The sequence below is a fragment of the Lissotriton vulgaris genome, chromosome 3_1 (genome assembly GCF_964263255.1).
Source record: "Lissotriton vulgaris chromosome 3_1, aLisVul1.2, whole genome shotgun sequence".
In the NCBI taxonomy this organism is placed as follows: Eukaryota; Metazoa; Chordata; class Amphibia; order Caudata; family Salamandridae; genus Lissotriton; species Lissotriton vulgaris.
This window is the reverse complement of record NC_141689.1, coordinates 493,589,495-493,609,569: the sequence shown is the minus strand read 5'-3', so window position 1 is coordinate 493,609,569 and position 20,075 is coordinate 493,589,495.

Below are 20,075 nucleotides of genomic sequence, written 5' to 3'. Positions count from 1 at the left end.
AGATACACTTTGCATCCACTGAAAAGATCCTAACAGTGAAAGAAAGAGCCCTGGCACAGAGGAAATGAATAATTGTCATGATCCCAGTACCGGCCTTAGAAGCTGTTACAAAAGCTAGCATTCCAAACGGAAAAGCAATGCATCCATGATGGATACCATGGGCTAATTCTCTCACTGCAACAGATGTAGACTACAAATTTGATTCTACATTAAAAACTGATTTCTACAGTATGAACAAAAATATCCTCTCCCGAATGAAATAATGCCGCTAGATCAGTATGTATACATTATTTACACTGACAAATCTGCTCAGCCTGCCGAGGGAAGTAAACAGCAATACAGCGCAGAGTATGCTATTGTACAAGGACGTATGTGGGACGGCAAGTTCCGTCCCAGCAATATGCAGGTGCAGTCTCTAGGAGATTGCATGGATCAGCAGGCAAAACAAAAAGCCCTAATACTGGCACTAGAAAATATGGCTTGGGAATTCCCCACACATATTGGGTGTGATTCATTTTACTGTGTCCAGTCATACAATGAATTTCTTCACTACTGAGGTTAGAATAGTTTTAAAGACTCAAAATGTTTCGGAATAAAGCATAAGTTGCTTTGGTGGCAAGTGGCAGAGCTGAAAAAAGGCTTGCTGCGGGCTCACGTGATTCACACGCTGAGTCATCAACGTGTTTGGCGCACGTTGAAGGGAATTCATTGGCTGATGAAGCCGCCAAGGCAACAGTGCGAACTGCTGCAGTAACTGCAATCACTTGTTCTTGCACGGAAGAAGACGGCGATATAATGGTAGCTGTTATTGCTTCACGCAAAAAAAGCTCAGCCGTGCCAAAAAGCTTACCACTCAAGTACTCCTACAAGTTAGATGCGCAAAATATTCCGTATGCTCAAATTCCAGGAGTGGGGAAGAGTAATACCAAACATGAATTGCAGATTAGGTTTAATTGTAACTGCACACGAGGGCCTGGGTTCAGTACACTCAGGGACTACTGCGACAGTTTCACTACAGAAACAACGCTATTATTGGCCAGGTTTAACGAAACAGACAAAAGCATTTGTCCTGAAGTGCGACATCTGTCAGCAGATGAAGTGTTCCAACGTAGCACGTCCATCGCAAACATCAATACTGATATAAGAAAGACCTCTCGCTTATGTCTATTTGGACCATTGTGACCCCTTACAATCTGATGGGGGATACAAGTATATCTTGGTGGCAGTGGATTCATGCTCTAAATTCCTGTGGGCTTTGCCTCAGCTCTCGGCTGACGCCCAAAATGGTATAAAGGATTTGCGAGTCTTTATAGGGACATATGCAATTGGCTCATTACATTCTGAGTGCGGCTCCGTGTTAAGCTCTTGGGCTTACAAGGAAGCCATGGAAAGTTTGGGTGTTGCATTGCCGTACTCATCTCCGTATCATCCTGAGGGAAATGCGATTGTGGAGAGGAAAACCAGGACTTAAAGAAATCCTTGACTGCAAGGGAATTATGCTCTGATGTTAGTTGTGTCAATCACCTATATGGGGTCCAGAGGGCACTTAATAACATGCCAAGAAGTTCTCTAGGAGGCCGCACTCTATATGAGGTCCTATTTGGGGTGAGAATGTGGGTACCTGACCTCGATTGTGGCAACAAAGTGGCGGATGAAAAATCATTTGACATCCATAACCGAAAGTGAATTCTGGGCACTACAAAGCAACGTCCAAGTAAAACGCACTGCCACTGGGGAAGTAAAATCAGTTATGGCAAGACCTGCCTTGGTCCCAAAAGTCGGGGATCTGGTCAGAGAAAAGATTGTGGACAAGAAAGAATTGGGGCCATCTTACAGAACGTCTATACCTGTCCTGGCTGTCGAAGGAACAAGAACTGTACTTCTTCCACCTCTTGCCTGTAAAAAAGAAAAGAGATTTGTCTCCATTTATCTGATCAAACCATTCTGTGTGGCTGATATTAAATAGCAGGCCGTATGGGCTCCTGGGTAGCCAGCGAGCTTCTTTTGCTACGTTCAGACAGAAAGACTAATAACATTTGAAGAGTCTTCTATACGTAGTAATGGAGTTACCTATAATGAAATGGAACTCATTCCTGTTGAACTTGAACAGTAACAAAACAGAAATGAAACACAGACATCAATTTTGCCTACCACCAACATCTACATCAATATACCTCTACAGGAGACCTCTGGAAGTTCAACAAAACCTGCTGAGTTACCAAATATAGATTGAACTGCATCTGGCTAATTCATCGATTTTGGCACCTTCTCTCTGGGTCCAAGTAAACCTGAGTCGCAGCCAGCTCCAGTTTCCCGCAAAAAACAACATCAGGATTTCTACCTTTGGCTGAAAAAGACTTACCTTATTTCACCCTGGTTATAGGTCTGGATAGCAATTGTTATACTATTCCTAGTCCTCTGGATGGTTTACTGACTGTCTTTTTCTTACTACTGAATGGACATTATCTTCCAGAATGCTCTGCAGTACCACTTGTGAACTTAGTCCTAAAACTACATACGTCATCTCATCGTGAAAAGAGAGACCTGTCCTTTGTGAACATTACAGCAATTCCCGTTCCTAAAGTAATAGTTAAGGATAGGGTTTCATAGGATGTATTTGGTCTAACTGAACTTTTAAAAATACAGCATGTATTTAAAATGTTTTTGAAAGATATCATCACCCCTAGTATATTCTCTGACAATTGGGATTTTGAAACTTTAAATAGTATGCTGTCTGATTTAGAACAATCTACTGCATTCTCGAAAAATGAAATGTATGAGGATATATCTGATTTTGACACCATGAATTGTTACCAACATTATGGTCATCATTTTTTGCATGAAGCAACTACCCCACATAATGTTTTCACATACCACCAATGGGAACATTGGCCAACACCACCAAAAGGTAGTTCGCAAACGTTTGAACAAAGGTTTTGCTTATTTTTCTGAGTTTAATACATCAGATCCACGCTCATATTATTATAAGCTTGCACCTACATCTAAAAAATATGCTTACTAACATGAAACAGATATACTCTGCATGAGGACATCGCCCGAACCCTGGTATAGGGCTGGAGTTGCTCACCGAGTCAGGGCAAGGAAGCAGCGGTAGACAGGGGTCATAATAGTCGCTTATTGGGGCAGGCAGGCTAGTGTGCGCACTAGGATAAGCAGCCACTAAGATCAAACGTGAGAGTGATGACTATACGTCCTGCCCCACAGTTACAATTGTAATGTATGTTAACCTGTCTAGAATTATAAATATGACCTACATCACAATATTGTTTTTGCAAATAATGTATAGTGCACATGTTTAAAAAAAAACATAAATGTTAATAAAAATATGTTTAAAAAAAAAACAGATATACTCTGCATCTTTTACTTTCCAACTGTCTGTACAGGGTTTCGGCTTACGAAAGGACACTAGGACACTATAGACATGTCTGGGGGACTAAGGAATGGCAGGTTCAGAGAACTAAGGCATTATTCAGAGCACGCCTAATACCACAGCAGATTATTTTCCTGAGCGAAACTGTGCAACAGACTTCCTGTCTTGGGTTAGCAAAGATCAAGGACTTGAACACATCTTGTATTCCCTCGCTTTCACAATTTGAAGGATGGCAAAACTATACAGTATGAGACGAGGGTACGCTAGATGACATCCTGCATGACGTTTCATACATTCATCAGACTCAAATTGGAAGGATGGTTAGTTTGGCCTATCGACACAAATAGGTGTCAGTCAAGAGTCAAGGGTACCACCAAAGGGTTTAGTATCCATAAGCCTGACATTCGCTATGTACAACGAGAACATCCAGGTGTGAGGGCATCACATAGTGTAGGGAAGTTATTCCTACATTGGCTAAGAATCTCAACACTGTCACAGGTGAAACAACACTTGTCCTTACTCTCAGATGACATGGATTTAAGGGATTATTTGCTAGGTCCCCGGAAACCACGTTATAAACTCTTCTTAAGCGAAATTTGGAAAATCTTTCAACAGGGATCTGCAGAGAGATTGCTTGAAATTGATAGAGTGAACTGGATCTGTCCATCGTACAACAAGGGCAATCACAGTTGAGATCCATTCTATTATTAAGCTGGACGCTCAATCACTGCACTCTGGTTATGTGCCCTGGCAATATAATAATAGTATGTCTCTATTCTCTGCATATAATCTATCAGAAAGGCAGACGAGAAGGGCACAAAGAGATGCAAAATATACAATGCTGCATGTTGAAAAATTAGACCAATTACCTTTCACTGTGGCAGAGTCACTGTCCTCAGAATGGTTAATCCATGGCCATATAACATTGCCAAAAACAACTTTCCAATACCAATATTGCCTGGAATACCACCTGGTAGGCAGATATGAAGCATTAGGTAAGGACTTCATCCATGAATCTTGGGAATATCCGTATAGATTTAGTTGCAGGAATGGGGACACTGAAGTGTTTCTTAGTGATAGACTGCGAGACTTCATTAAGTTGGTATCTCATTTGCCAGGATATTATGCTTCACGGGCCCTGTAGTAGTTCAGTTGCAAACGCATCCTGTCATTTAAAGGGATCCACAGCTACCGTGGTTAATCCAGTGTTTAGGCTGCTCTCAAATGGAAGTTACTCAATGCTGACTGATCAAGGTTGTTGTGGGATGCTTCAGGCATCGCATATCTAGTGTGAAAATAAGAATTGTGCTGTTCCTGAACGTTTTAGAATGTAGCAATATACAAAAGACAGTAAGCTACTGAGTCAAAGAGATGGGAATACATTTCTTTAGAATATAATGCCCTCACACACCCAGTTGGGTGTCAAGCTTCATCATCGGTCTGCTCCTCATCTGGCCGGCGCTGCAATGCCTGACGGGCTGCCGATGAGGTGCACTTTGGCAGAGATCTTTTTCCAAATAGCCGTTTGGTGCCGTGGGTGTGAGAGACTAGTAAGTGTAGATAAATGAGTGGTGTGAGTTAAAATAGGGCTGGAATAACTTTCAGCAAGGATAAGTGTTCCTTTCTCACTCAGTGTTGAATATTTGATTCATACACTTTCATCCGAAGGTGTCAAACCCAAACTTAGCCTTCGTTGAACAATTGAACAAGCCCCAAGACCCATTGACAAAGATCAACTGAGATCCTTTATGGGTCTTATTGAATACTACGTTAAGTTTGTCAAGTCCTTGCTCGCAAGACTAGGAGTCTCAAAGCTCTTTTAAGGAGAGGGCAAAGTTTTGTCTGGGGAACCGAACAACAAGAATGCTTTGATGGCATTAAGAAAGAGATTTGCAATGCAGGCATTTTATCGCCTTTTGATGTCAAACTAAAGACAATAATAACTGTTGATGCAAGTGTGACAGGTTTGGGTGCTGTCCTCTCTCAAAAACATTGTGGAACTGAGAGGACAGTTGTTCATATACATTTCAATAGATATCAGAACACAACAGTTACAACTCCAATGATTTCAATATTATTTTATTTTATCAAAAGCATTATTTTTTTACATTTTTTAAAACATAAGCTCATTGTTATTTTCTTTTGTCAAAGACTCATCTTTTTTTGAATACTTGCTCTATATTTTTCGGTAAAAACACATTTATACATTATTCATCTTGGTTTATGAAATCACAAATACATTTCTTTTAAGCAGTGATTCTTAACATGTATAAAGCAAGACCACATTTTTGGGAAAAAATATACACAAGCAAAAATAAACAACCCTGGAGAAGATTAAAAAAATACAATCACACTTCAATCACACCAACTCATTCACGTTCACACCAACTACCAACATACAGTATCTGTACACAGTTGAGTAATCTGTGACAAAAGAAAGCCTTTGCCACAAACGGAATCACAGTGCCGGGCAAAAGGCTCAACACAAGGTCGACGCGCGTTTCGGTGGGATCAAGATGTTAGAACCACCTTCCTCAGGACCTTTCCAGATAACTAGCTTTCACTTCTCAGGGGACATAAGAACAGTAAGTATTAGTTTGAAATGTAATTGAAATATATATCAACTTGGGTTCCAAAAACGGAGTCCAGCTGGATCTCCAGATAGGTATCTCTCAGTAGATCAAAAGTTCTAAGAAGACAGTCACTAGTTTTTCTAAGTAGAAAGTAGCTTCTCAAGTGGCCTATGGCGAGTAGATGTACCGGTAAACAATCTCGTGTGAACAGCTATATTCCCGATTTTGCTTCCATTTATTCAGGTAAGATTCTTAGTCTTCAACACCAGAGCGTTTCATGTCTTAATACCTTATCGTTTTCTGAACGACGCTTCTGTGTCGGCCGCCCAATGACACTATTGCGAAGAAACGTTACAGTTACAGTTTCTACGTAATAGTGTCATTGGGTGGCCGACACGGAAGCAAGATTCTGTAGCTTCGGTGGAGGATGTGTTCTGTGAAGGAGAAGGGGTGTTTTCCCAGGAGGGGAATGCTGAAATGTCTAGAGATGATACTCTTGGTGAAGTAATGCGTCTAGTGTGTTCTGGTAGAAGGAGAGTGTAAGAAAGTGGCTCTGTATATACTGCACCAAAGTAAGGTTCAGTGTCCACAGTCCACAGAGGTATGGCAGAGGCTAGAGTTAGATATAAACTTACTCTCAAAAGTGGTAGCTAGGTCGAGCAGTAAGGCAGTATCAGAGGACAGTGTAAAGCATTTGTTGTACACACTCAGTCAGCAAATGGACTAACATACTCAAGAACTGAACTCTAGGCCAATTGTTTTGTATATAAAAATATATAGTTGTTTATTTTAGAACCAAAAATAGGTATCATAAATACTTTCTCAGAATAAGATGTTGCAATTAAATACTTTAAAATAGCAGTAGACTTTTAAATAAAATCGATACAGTTGTTGCAATATGCAACACAAGTTAAACACAAAATAACATTGAGCTCATTGGTAAGTTTTAAGTAAATGAAATAACATCACTTTACAAATGCTTTTCTTACTCAGGGCTGGATCCTGGATTCAGCCCTGGTGCATTTCCTGTAAACAGTTGAAAGAAATAGTTTTTTTTACACAGGCGATTTTTAAGGAATATTTGTAAGTTTTGAAAATCAACACTTAAAAGAAATGTTGGTGAAAACTAAGCTATGTAATCCTATGGAGGAAAATCAAGTTAACGGTAAGTTACAGTTATAATTACTTTTTAGGGTCAGTGCTGGGCACAAAGATCCAGCGCTGGAATCTCTCCTGGTCACAGGTGAGTAATTTTGTTTCCGTTGTTCGGATGATTTTTTATAGAATATTTAAAAGTTTCAAAACTCGACACTTAGAAGGACTTCTGAGTGAAACCCAGCCAATGTTACCCTATGGAAAAAATCAAGTTATTGGTCTTTGGATAAGTACCCGGCTGGCAGAGATAAAGGTTCTGGGGGTAGACTGAAGTGAGGTAATATGAATTTTTATGGTCAATTGTGTCCCCTATCGTAGACCCCACCGGCTCCATGTACGTGCTTCTAGTACATGTAAGTTCCCTCCACAACCAGCTATGAAGACGCAAATACATTTGCGTCCAACGTTAACATGTCCTCTTTCAGATCCACCATGAATGGGTCGGATATTTAGTTCCTAAGTGTGCCTTGCCAACGTCTTTACATGGTGCACTTTTACGTTTTTCTAGCTCTGGCGAGTTAGGCCCTGATTCCTGCCATTCAAGCCTTTTTCTGCCTTCCGCTGCTGGAAGCTGCAGCCTGGACCTGCATCTGTATCCATGGACTTTTACTTACTCCCTGCGTGGCTAGCGGTGCCTGGCTCAGCCTGCTCGCCTGCCAAGACTGTATTCAGCCTTCAAGTTATCTGCTCCGCTCCTCGAAAATACATTCCTGTCTCGTAGTTTAGGTAAACATCCTTCCCAGCTGCAGAGCAAAGGGCCCGGCCTTTCTGTCTCCATGCAAGTAATTCATAGTTTCCGTTACCATGGTAGGCCCATGGCTCCCTTGCTTTACACGTAGACACGCAGTCGCATATGCACGCACTAGCAGTCAGTATAGAATAGCCTCTGCCCGAGAGACCTTTCCTTCTAGATAATACAGTTCCTCAAACACCATATATTAGATATGATTTGGGATTAGGTTGTCCTGACACCCCAGACTTCTGTCTCCACATGTAGGGCTAAAATGTCAAGTCCCCTTCACCCTCCAGTTGCACGTCAGTCATACCTCATGCTGCTGCGCGTGCATCTCTGCCTCATGTTTCTGCTGACTCTGCAGGATTCTTCTAGGGATCCACCCACATGTGACACCTCTATGTGACGTTTCTAGCACACACCTCCGTGTACGCCCTCGTGCACGCCTTCTGTTACGCATGTATGTTCTTATATCTTTTTCCTCAGCTGTTACGCCTTCTGAACCCATCACCACTGTAATATATCGACTATATATATGATGTACTGTTAATAAAGCATTGTAATTCCCTTCCTGAACCTTCGTGGTGATGGAACATGAATGAACCTGGTTCGAACCAATTCCTTTGTAAGGAATAAAACCCCTTTTAAACCTCAGATGCCACGGACTCTGCCTCTTCATTTTGACTGAGTTATTCTTATTGAACTTTACCGCATAAATTCCGTATAGGTAATTAAAATTTACCACATAATTGGCGCCCGAACAGGGACCCCTCCCCCACCCCACGCGCCGGAGGTGCGTTGCAGGCCCGGTCCCCTGCCACAGCGCTGACGGACAACTACGCGTACCCGCAGGATTTCCTGTATCTCCCTCAGGCCAACGGAGGTGACTGAGGCTGCGATCGACACCCAGACGAGGTGGTGAGGAGTGCGGAGGATCCCGACCAGAGCCTAGCTGAGAGAGCAAAGTCCGAGGTATCCGGAGGCCCACCAGTTCCGAAGTTCCGAAGTGCTTACGTCACGAGTCGAGTCCAGTCCAGTCCGGTCCAGTCCAGTCCAGTCCGGTCCAGTCCAGTCCAGTATCGAGTTTCCGAGGCCTTCTGTTCCGTGCTTCCCGGTGAGTACCGTTGCTGGGGACGCATCTAGACGAGCGCATTAATTTGTGCCGGTCAAGACGGGTTTGGGTACACAGACCCGGTCTGCACTGTTTAGCGGTGTATCTGTACTGTTTAGCAGTATATCCAGTATGCAATTAGCTAGTTTTATTCTAATCATTATTGTTCGTTCTGAAATGTTTTAGTATGTTTTAAATGTCGTGGTATGAGTGATTGTTCGATCTACATTAATGTGTTTACTGTATTAGTTGTGTCCAAGCCCGAGTAAGTATCAAGTACCAAGTAGCACGGCTGAGACATGCCGCTGTTCTCCAAACTAAGACAGATAGGAACTCGAAAAGGGATTCTAGAAGAAGCAGTGCCCGTTCCACCTAGGGACACTCCAGGGCACTTTATGTACCACAAACACGGCCTAGATGCTGTATTATATCTCGATTTGTGGGTAGACTATACCAAAGATTTAGCAGAAAATCAGAGATGGCCCGCTGCTGGGACATGGGATGCCGAGTGCATAATGAGAGTAGAAGAAGCATTATGGAAAAAGAAAGCCAGACAGTCACAGAAAGATGCCATTGAACTATGGTGTAAAGAATCACACAGACGGACAGAGAAAGCACTCAGAAAAGCAGAGAAAAGTAGAGAGGATTCAGACAAAGCTCGTGAAAATGTATTAGTTGAGGAGGGGATACGAGTAAAAGCAGAACAAGTAGACCGACAACGAAACACTCTTATGAATGGTATGTATCCTCTTCTGGCCGAGGGTTTACCTAAGGCCACTCCGGAAATGCCAAAAGATCTGCCTCCTCCATTGCTCCCGACTAAAGTACGTCACAAGACCTCAAAAGACATTTTCCTTTCTTCCTATTTAGACGATGTAGCCCCCGAATATGTTAATACTCCGCCGCCACGCACACCACCTGCTGACGGCACTCCACCCCGAGATAATCACCCACTTCCGCAACAACAAACTCCTCCTCCCGTTCCACATCCTGCACCTGTTCTCCCAACTCTTCCTGCACCTATTTTTCCTATCATGCATCCACAAAATCCTTTTGGACCTGGCACCTCGGGAGGGGCAGCAGGAGGTTTTCAAACACCGCCACAAGCACACCGATTGACTTATAGGGATTTAGCACAACAACGTACACCTCAATCAGCGAATTACGACATACTTAAGGAGCCCCTTACAGACTGTAGATATGATCCAGTACCCGGTAAAGACGATAGAATGATGCTATCATCAGTACGTCTACGACGAGTTGCAAACTATTTAATGTTGTTACCAGGAATGATTGATCATCTAGACAGAATATATCATTTTGTTCAAACTCGGGAAGGTCCCGAAAGTATTGGCGATGCCATGGCATACCAGAAAGTTGACACTCAGAAAATGATATTACGATTCTTCATAAACTGTTTGATAAGAAACCAGGATAGGCCTGGTGCAGACCAGGAAGAGATGAAAGCACTTAACAAATGGGGTCAGAATATAGCAGACGGAAAGCATGATAAACAGAGTTGTGTAGAAAATATGTATCGAAGGATCCGAAAAGCAGTAGAACAGATACACGAAAGAAGACAGCCTGAACCAGAAATAGATTCAGATAAGAATGAATTCTCGGAGGAGGAACAACCAGAAACGGCAGCAGGACAATTACAATTACCAGCTAGAGAAATGATAGCATATGTAGGTAAGGGAAGACCTTTTAATAATTCAATGCGTCCGGTATGTCCGGAAAGTAAGAGACTTTTTCAAGCTGCCATGTCAAACCCAAAGACCCCTGAACATCTATTTCAGGCTACTGATAAAATACTTCAAGAACGCATGGGGTACCATGTACTCAATACCATGGATGAACAAGAATTGGCTAGGTCAGCAGTACAATGGGCTGACAATCCTGATAAATATAGTGATGACGGTTTAGCGCAGACCTTTTTGAACCTTTCCCCTGACGAACAGAAATTAGCTGGAGTATATATGATTCAACATCTCATTATATTGTTCAAAGGCCAACATTCTGATCCAGGTCCCCTACCTGATATTTTAATAGAACTACTCTTGAATAGATGGAGAGGCCTAGGTACCAATTTAATTAAAGTAATTTTAGAACATCGACACAGGTATAATGCTTTTCTGAATACACAGTTTGTTCCAGCTCCACCTCCAGAAAGAAAAATGTATTACATGGATAGACAGAATCCCTTGCGAGAAGTACATCCAGTTAGGAATGATGATAATACTTTTAGACGCGTGTTTGTGTACACGCCCATAACTAAAATGGAACTGTTAGAAATGAAGAAATTAGTGCCCAGTCATGACAAAGACCCAGCAGGTTTCCACCGTGAAATCAAAGACATTTGATATTTGATATTTGATATTTATGGAATTTTGTAAAGCGCGGCTATCGCTCCGGGAGGAGCATCTTGGCGCTGAGCATGCAGAAGATAGTGGGAACGAGGAAGTAAAATAGATCATATAGTTGCTAGGACTGAGGTATCAGATTGCTGGAACACCCAGGTTTTCAGAAGTTTCCTGAAATGGGGTTCAGTTTCAACTTGCCTGAGGTTAACAGGGAGGCTGTTCCAGGCTCTGGCAGCCAGGAAGGAAAAGGTTTTTCCCCCCTTGGTTTTTAACTTGAATCTTGGAATTGTAACAAGATTGGTTCCTGAGGATCTTAAACAGCGTGAGGGATTGTAGTAAGTGAAACGCTTGGAGAAGTAGAGGGGACCTGTTTTCCTGGTAGCTTTGAATACAGTCAGTAAAAGTTTGAACAAGATTCTTTTGTGGAGTGGTAGCCAATGAAGGACGTTGAGGGCTGCTGAGGCAGAGGACCTTCTGGGAAGTCTGAGCACAAGTCTGGCAGCGGCGTGTTGGATGCTTTGAAGTTTTCTAAGGGTGGACTTCTTCACTCCTGCCATCAATCCATTACAATAATCGAGTCGGGAGAGAATTAAAGCAACCACGACTGATTTTCTGGCTGTAATGGGGAGGAAGTCGAAGAATTTCTTCAATGATCTAATAAGACTAAAACAGCATCCAGCAGTGATACGAACATGATCATCAAAAGAAAGGGATGTATCAAATTGAATGCCAAGGTTGCGTGCCGAAGAGACAGCGCTCGGAGGGGCTTCTGAATTTTTAGGCCACCAGTCTTTTGGGCAGAAGGATACATCTTTTCCTAGAGGTATTATTTCAGTCTTTGCACTGTTGCATCTGAGATGATTTTTGTTCAGCCATAAAAAGACCTCTGAGAGGCAATTCTGAAATCTAAGTTCAGCATCAGGACATTTCCTATCAATAGTGACGACCAATTGAGTGTCGTCAGCATACGATGTGACGAGGATTCCATGAGATTCGATCACTGCAAGGAGGGGGGCCATGTAAATATTAAAAAAAAGAGGACTGAGTATGGACCCCTGGGGAACTCCTGATGTGATAGATCTTTCGCTGGATTGATAGGGGCCTAATGCAATCGTTTGAGATCTGTTGGATAAGAACGAAACTATCCATGCCAGCACAGTGTCTGCCACACCGATCTCCCGCATTCTATTGATAAGAATGGCGTGCGAGATGGTGTCGAATGCGGCTGTTAGGTCAAGCAGGATGAGTACAACCTGTCTCCCCTCATCCTGCAAGAACTTAATAGAGTCTGATAATTCCATCAAGGCAGTCTCGGTGGAGTGGCCAGGGCGGAAGCCTGATTGTTGTGGGTGCAGAACATGGTTGTTTTCTACATAGGTTTTTAACTCCCCGTACACTAGTTGCTCAGCAATTTTACCTAAGGCGGGTAATAACGAGATCGGACGCATATTAGTGAGATCAGTGGGGGATTTGTTCTGCTTCTTCATTAAGGGTTTTACAATGGCCTTTTTCCAGTCATCAGGTACAATGCCTGAGGTGAAAGATTCATTAACGATGGCATTAATTGTGGGGTTTACAGCTTCAATGAGATGATGAAGAATACTAGGGGGACATGAGTCTGTAGGAGCTCCAGATTTGCAGGCGAGGATTGCCTTCTGAGTTTGTTGAAGAGAAATTTGTGGAAAATTGGCCAAGGTGAATGAATTTGTGGCAGCTTCATGGGTCCTTCTGAATATTGGTAATTTTATCTGTAAAAAAGTCAGCAATTTGATTGCATAAAGTTTGGGATGGGGGAATTTCGGGTACAAGGGCTTTAGGATGGGTAAAGGACTTAACTATGGAAAAGATGGTTTGCTGTTTTTGTTGGGCATCCTCTATGGCTTTGGTGAAGTATTCTTTTTTAGCAGCCTTGATGTTAGAGAGATATAATTTCCTCTGCTGTATGTAAAGTAGTCTAGAGGCTTCATCATATGTTTTTCTCCATTTCCTTTCTTGGATTCTGCAAAGGAGATGGGCTTCCGTGAGGGACTGGGTGTACCAAGGAGCATTGGGCTTTCTTTGGCGGCGGTCTGGATGATGGGCGTTTGGACCCAAGTTGTCAGAGACAATTTGGTCAATCCAGATATGGAAATTACGAGAGTCAGACGTTACATCTCCGACTAATATGGGGGCCGGTTCCAAGGGTTGGGGATCTGACTTGATGCGTTCGATCACTTTCTTCCAATTGGTGGAGAAAGAAGGGGGGGAGTGCTTGGCGTAGGAGGACGTGGAGGATTTTTCCATTATGAAAAAAGGGATAAAATAATGATCGGTCCAGATTTGAGGAATCGGGGGGGACGTAGTTAAAGTTGTCAGATTGGAGCAAATACCATCTAACATATGGCCAGCCAGGTGTGTTGGGGAAGAAACAAGTTGGGAGAGACCAAAAATGCTTAGCGACTGTTGAAAACTAATGTTGTGGGGGTCCGTACAGGATTCCAAGTAGAGATTCAGGTCGCCAAGGAGAGTAAAAGTGGGATAATGAGTCATGGATGACCCGAGGGCCTCGTCAAGAGAGTCAAGGAAAGGGGTAGCGTTACCTGGAGGGCGGTAAATAAGTCCTCCTGAGAAGGAGGTGGAGGCATTAATTCTAATCGAGAAACCCAGGCCCTCACTGTCCTTAAGATAACCCAGATCAAAGGTATGACAGGCAAAAGATTTTTTAATAACGAAAGCAACTCCTCCTCCTCCCATGTTACTCATGGGTGATTATACCTATCCTGACATTATGAAAATATTGAAAGTCTTACTACCTACCGGTATTTACGAGAAACTGAAAGAAAAAGAATGGGAGGTGGGAGAGCAAAAGATTGAGTGGGCTGCATTAGAAAACGAAGAAAATACTCGAACCCCAGGAACAGGGCTTGGGGACAAATCTAAAGCATTACCAGGATTATTAGTACAAGTATTACCACGTTTATTAGCAACTAAAAAGGAGGACTGGGATCCAATCTCAGCCTGTAAACAGAAACCCGATGAAGATACTAGTGATTTTTATTCCCGATTCGAGAAATGTTTTGGTATTAATAGCGGCCTGAAAGCAAGTAGCGAGTCATATCCACATCTTTTTGTAACCAAGCTAGTCAAGAATTCCCTGCCCCAAGTTAAGAATCGTGTACAGAAAGTCGAGAGCACATGGCAAGCAAATACGCCTTCACAAATGTTACAAATGTTACAGTACCACCAGAACAGAATCAGGGAAGAACATGATCACGAACAAAGACGTATGAAAGACACGAAAATGAAAATGTTAGTTGCTCAGTCAGTTCCAGCTGACGGTCAGAAAAAGGGCACGACACAGTCCAATAACTCAGCAGCTCCTGTTAAAGGGACATGCAACTATTGTAAACAGCCAGGTCACTATATAAACGATTGTGCAGTTTTGAAACATAATATACTTACTGGAAAAACTAAGGAGAGACCGCGTCCTCCTAGACAGGACCAGGTCCAACAACAAGTACCACAGAATGTCCAGCCTATGCAAGCTTCACAACAGACAGTAGCGGTACCACAGCCACAACCGATTGCCGCAACACAACATGCATCTCAGCAGATGTACCAGTATGCCCAGACTGATTATCCCGACTATCAGCGATACACATGAAACAGCCTAGAGAGGGAAGTTGGCTTGCCTCTTATTGAGGTTCCTGTAGATCAAGAGGGTCCTTATGTACACAGTCAAGTATTAGGGAAAGACAGAAAGTTCTTAATTGATACAGGGGCAAGCAGGACAACTATCAGTCACGACGAGGTTCCAGGGGCACCCCTCTCAGGCTCACAGAATGTTTCCCTTGGTTTTTCAGGCAAACCTATTATTAATGAAGTATCGCAACCACTTCCCCTTGCAGTTGGTCCATTGACACGTACTACAGATTTATTACTCACAAAGTCATGTCCAGAAAACTTGTTAGGTATCAAGACACTTAAAGCTCTAGGAGCTGTTATTTGCTGTTCTCCGGAAGGAGTAAGATTGTTTCTACGCGACTTTAAAGGTCACTATGTGTTGAGAGATATTGATCCCAGATTACAGAATGTTCCTGCACACTTATGGGCACAAGGCCCCACTGATGTAGGTTGTATGCACATTACACCATATCGAGTCACACTTAAACCAGGAGTTGTTTTACCACGATTCGACAGTACAAGCTACCCCCAGATGCTGTAGTGGCTTTACTGAAAATCATTGACGAGCTCATTGCACAAGGAGTGGTTGTAGAAACCAACTCGAATTTATGTAACTCCCCTATCATTCCAATTCTTAAACGCACTGATCCGAATGCACCACCAGTTTATCGATTAGTTATCGATTTGCGCGAATTGAATAAATGCATTGTACCACAGTACCCTGTGGTCCCAGATATCTCATCTCTATTGACAGCTATTGATTCTGAGGCAACGTTCTTTACTGTAATCGATCTGAAGAACGCCTTCTTTAGTGTCCCTATTGATCCGGAAAGCCAATACCTTTTCAAATTCTGTTTAAATGGACGAAGCTTCAAATTTGCACGCGCACCTCAAGGATTCACAGAAAGCCCCAGCATCTATAGCCAAGCATTGAAAAGACAACTCGACAGTATTCACATGCCTGACAACACTGCCCTACTCCAGTATGTCGATGATCTATTGATCACCGCCCGTAGTGAACCCGAATGTGAACTAGCGTCACTGACGGTTTTACATTTCCTGGCTGACAAGGGACACAAGGTGTCCCCTTCTAAGTTGCAATTCTGTGTTCAGCAAGTGGTGTACCTTGGGCACTTGCTGTCCAAATGGGGGAGACAGCTAACACCTGACCGCATCCAGGTAATTGCAAACATGTTACCACCCAGGACACAAAAGGAGGTGCGAGCTTTTATAGGCCTCACTTCTTACTGCAGACAATGGATTCCTCAGTATGCATTTCTAGCAAAGCCACTCATACAGTTGACAACACAGGAGGCAGCGGCTTCGACTGTCCTCCCTTGGACTCAGGAACATACACAAGCTTTTGACGACTTAAAGAAAGCCTTATGTCAAGCACCAGTTTTAGCGACACCATGTTACAGTAAGCCTTTTACACTTTTTGTCACAGAACGTGAAGGTACTGCATTGTCGGTACTCACGCAGGATCAAGCAGGGTCACACAAACTGTGTGCTTACTTTTCTAGTACATTGGATCCAGTAGCCCAGGCTTTGCCTGCGTGCTTAAAATCAGTAGCAGCAACAGCTCTAGCAATTAGACAAAGTGATTCCATAGTGTTAGGACATCAATTGACAGTACAGGTTCCACACTCCGTGGAAGTTCTTTTAAACCGAACACAGACTCAACACTTGACTATAGCAAGATTGACAGGTTATGAATTGACATTGTTTCAGCCACACATAGAAATTAGACGTTGTAATACATTGAACCCTGCTACACTTTTGCCATTAACTGAAACAGACCCATTGGCACATGATTGTATTGAAGTCATTACCATCACGACGAAACCCAGACAAGACTTGACAGACACCGCATTACCAGATCCAGACCTGACACTTTATGTGGATGGTTCATGCATGAGAACAAGTACAGGAGAATTAGTGGCCGCCTACGCAGTCACGACAGAAACTGAAGTCATTGAAACGAATTGTATTGACACCCTGTCAGCCCAAGCAGCAGAGCTCATCGCCCTGACACAAGCCTGTATTCAAGCCAAAAACAAGAGACAATATACACAGATTCCCGTTATGCATTCGGAGTCGTACACGACTTCGGTGTCCTCTGGCGAGAGAGAGGTTTTTTGACGCAATACATCTGCCTACAGCTATATCCATCATGAAGTGCAAGGCACATACAAGGGTTACAGATACTATTTCCCAGGGTAACGACCTGGCAGACCGAACCGCAAAGCATACAGCTCAAAATCAGACTCACACCACTGACCTGACAAAGACAATAGTCGCGACACCGACACATTGCATGACAGTTAAGGATCCCGCCCTAGATGTAATTGACATACAGACACATGCTACACCAGACGAAATCAAGAAATGGGCTGAACTAGGAGGGGTCCAGACAGAACAGGGATGGATGACGAAGGGAAAATCTACATGGTTTCTCCCCGACTCTATGGTTCAAGTTCTCATTAACACAGTACACAGTCCAGCACATTTAGGAGAAAAAGCCATGTTAGACAGTATTCAACATCTCTGGTTCAATAAACATTTACGAGCAGCAGCCAAACAGAAAGTGCGTACTTGCATGATTTGTTGTCAGTTCAATCCAGGTAAAAGCATTCCCGTAGAGCAAGGTGGATTTCATCCTCCCGATCACCCTTTTGAAGTCCTCCAGATGGATTATATTCAGATGGAACGTTGTCGAGGTTTCAAATATGTCCTCGTAGTTGTATGTGCACTCTCCCGTTGGACAGAAGCATATCCAGTCCCAGATTACACTGCTCCGACCACTGCCAAGCAGCTGGTTCGTGAATTCTTCCCCAGATATGGTTTGCCCCGCATCGTATACTCTGATAACGGTCAGCCATTCTCATCCGAGCTTATGAAGCAGGTATCACTCCTGCTAGGCTACCAGTGGAAGTTCCACTGTGTCCGACATCCCGAAGCAGCAGGTCTCGTAGAGAGACACAATCAGACTCTGAAAATTCGTCTTGCTAAAATCTGTAGAGAGAAAGGTGTCGACTGGATAGTAGCTTTGCCAGTCGCTCTCTTCTATATGAGAATGGTCGCACACTCCAGAACAGGGCTATCCCCGTACGAGGTGGTCTTTGGTAGGCCACCAAATATGTGGGGGACGCCTTTGCCTAGAAAAATAACCGATGTCGATTGTAATATGCTGACAGATTACCTTGCCTCCTTGATGTCTGCACTACAATCATGTCGTTCACAGGTCGCTGCAGCCTTTCCCGACAACACCGAGGTGAAACCGCATGACGTTGTTCCGGGAGATATCGTCCTAGTGAGGAACTTCAACAGGAAAAGTCCGCTGGAGCCCCGTTGGCAGGCGCCGAAGTTGGTACTTCTTACAACCAGGACCGCAGTGAAGGTGGAGGGCCGCAAGGGATGGCTTCATTCGAGTCACGTGAAGAAATTTCATGCATTACTGCCAGAGACTGACTCCCCCTCCCCCTCTAAGGACTGTCCAGATTCCAGTGACTCTAAACTTCCCCTGATAGAGAAAACTCCACAGCAGGAGTATAAAGAAAAATTGAGGTCTAGCAAGTCAGACAGTTTAATTGTTTAAGTCCTCCCCTAGGTGAATCGGTTAGACGTGTTTTCTGACATGTATCCCCTAGACCCCAACAGAGAGAGAGATAGACAGAAACAGCTCAAGAAACGTGAATATTGCAAATCTCTTCGCAGCCACTGCATTGTGACACTATTGATTATGTTTTTTCTGAGCCTTATGATTATTGCTGCAAGTGTGCTGCTACATGTGTATTACCCTATTTTCAAGCGTGCAAATTCTTCCTTCAATGTTACTGCCGAGCATTCTTTCAGTGAACTGCCCCCGCATGAATTGTCTTACAGACTTGCGCTGCGCAACAACACATTCATTAGTATGTTACATCATTCCCATCAGACCAGCAACGCTACAAATTGTTGGATATGTGGCCGACTCCCTCCCTATCAGAAATACAAGGGAGTTCTGCCCCTTTTTCCGTACCCGTTCACACACAATGGATCCTGTGGTGCATGGTTTAGTTTGATTAATTCCTTAGATTCTGATTCCGTAGTTTACCAGGGCAACTGGGTATGGGGAAACCTGAACACTGTTTTGCATAAAGTATGTTTCCCTGACAAGGAGGGTCTTCCCAAAAGAACAGGTACTGATCTAGAAAATGAAGTATATGGATTAGGTAACTTTACACTTAACCTCATGATTCTGAGTGTTGAATCCGAAACAGAACCAGTCTTGCCCGCCATGTCCGTATTACCAGTCAAAGGTGAATTATGTGTCAGAAAGAATGGTTCAGTACACCTGGGTCATAGTAAATGTACTACTGTGATCGAATTCAGTGATAAGGGCAAGTCTACATTCAAAGCTTCCCGTCATTCCTACTTCGTTTGTGGTCATACCGCATATATACGTTTACCTCTAGACTGGGATGGCACCTGTTACATTGCATTCCTTCTGCCACCTGTTTTCCTAGACCCTCCTGATTATCATAGGAATACCCATCTAGTACACAATAGACCGCAGAGAGATCTCCCGATTGTCGACTACACTGAATCGGCATGGGAGCAATACACAGACTTCAATAAAGGTTTCTTCCCCTATTTAGGTGCTGTCTTTAATAGTAAGCTGATATGAAAATTAACCAGAACTCTCGAAGCAGTAGTGAATGAAACTACTTCCGCCCTGGGTAACTTAACAGAGGAGCAGTCTGCTATGCGGATTGTTGTTCTTCAAAATCGTCTCGTCCTTGACGTCATCCTGGCCGATAGGGGCGGAGCCTGTAGAGTCATCGGATCGAGCTGCTGTGTTTTCATTCCAGAAAACGCGCCATCAGTATATAGAGCCATTACCCGTCTTCACAAGATTGCAAGTCTGATACATCAGAATCCAGGCACCTGGACTTGGTCCGGTTGGTTCTGGACCACGTTGTCAGCCTGGGGATGGAAAGTCCTATCCTTCCTAGGTATAGCCCTTCTTATAGTATTCAGTTGTTGCCTATGTCTGCAATGTGGGCCAGCAATTTGCGGCTTGTGCGCCACATCATGTATTCCT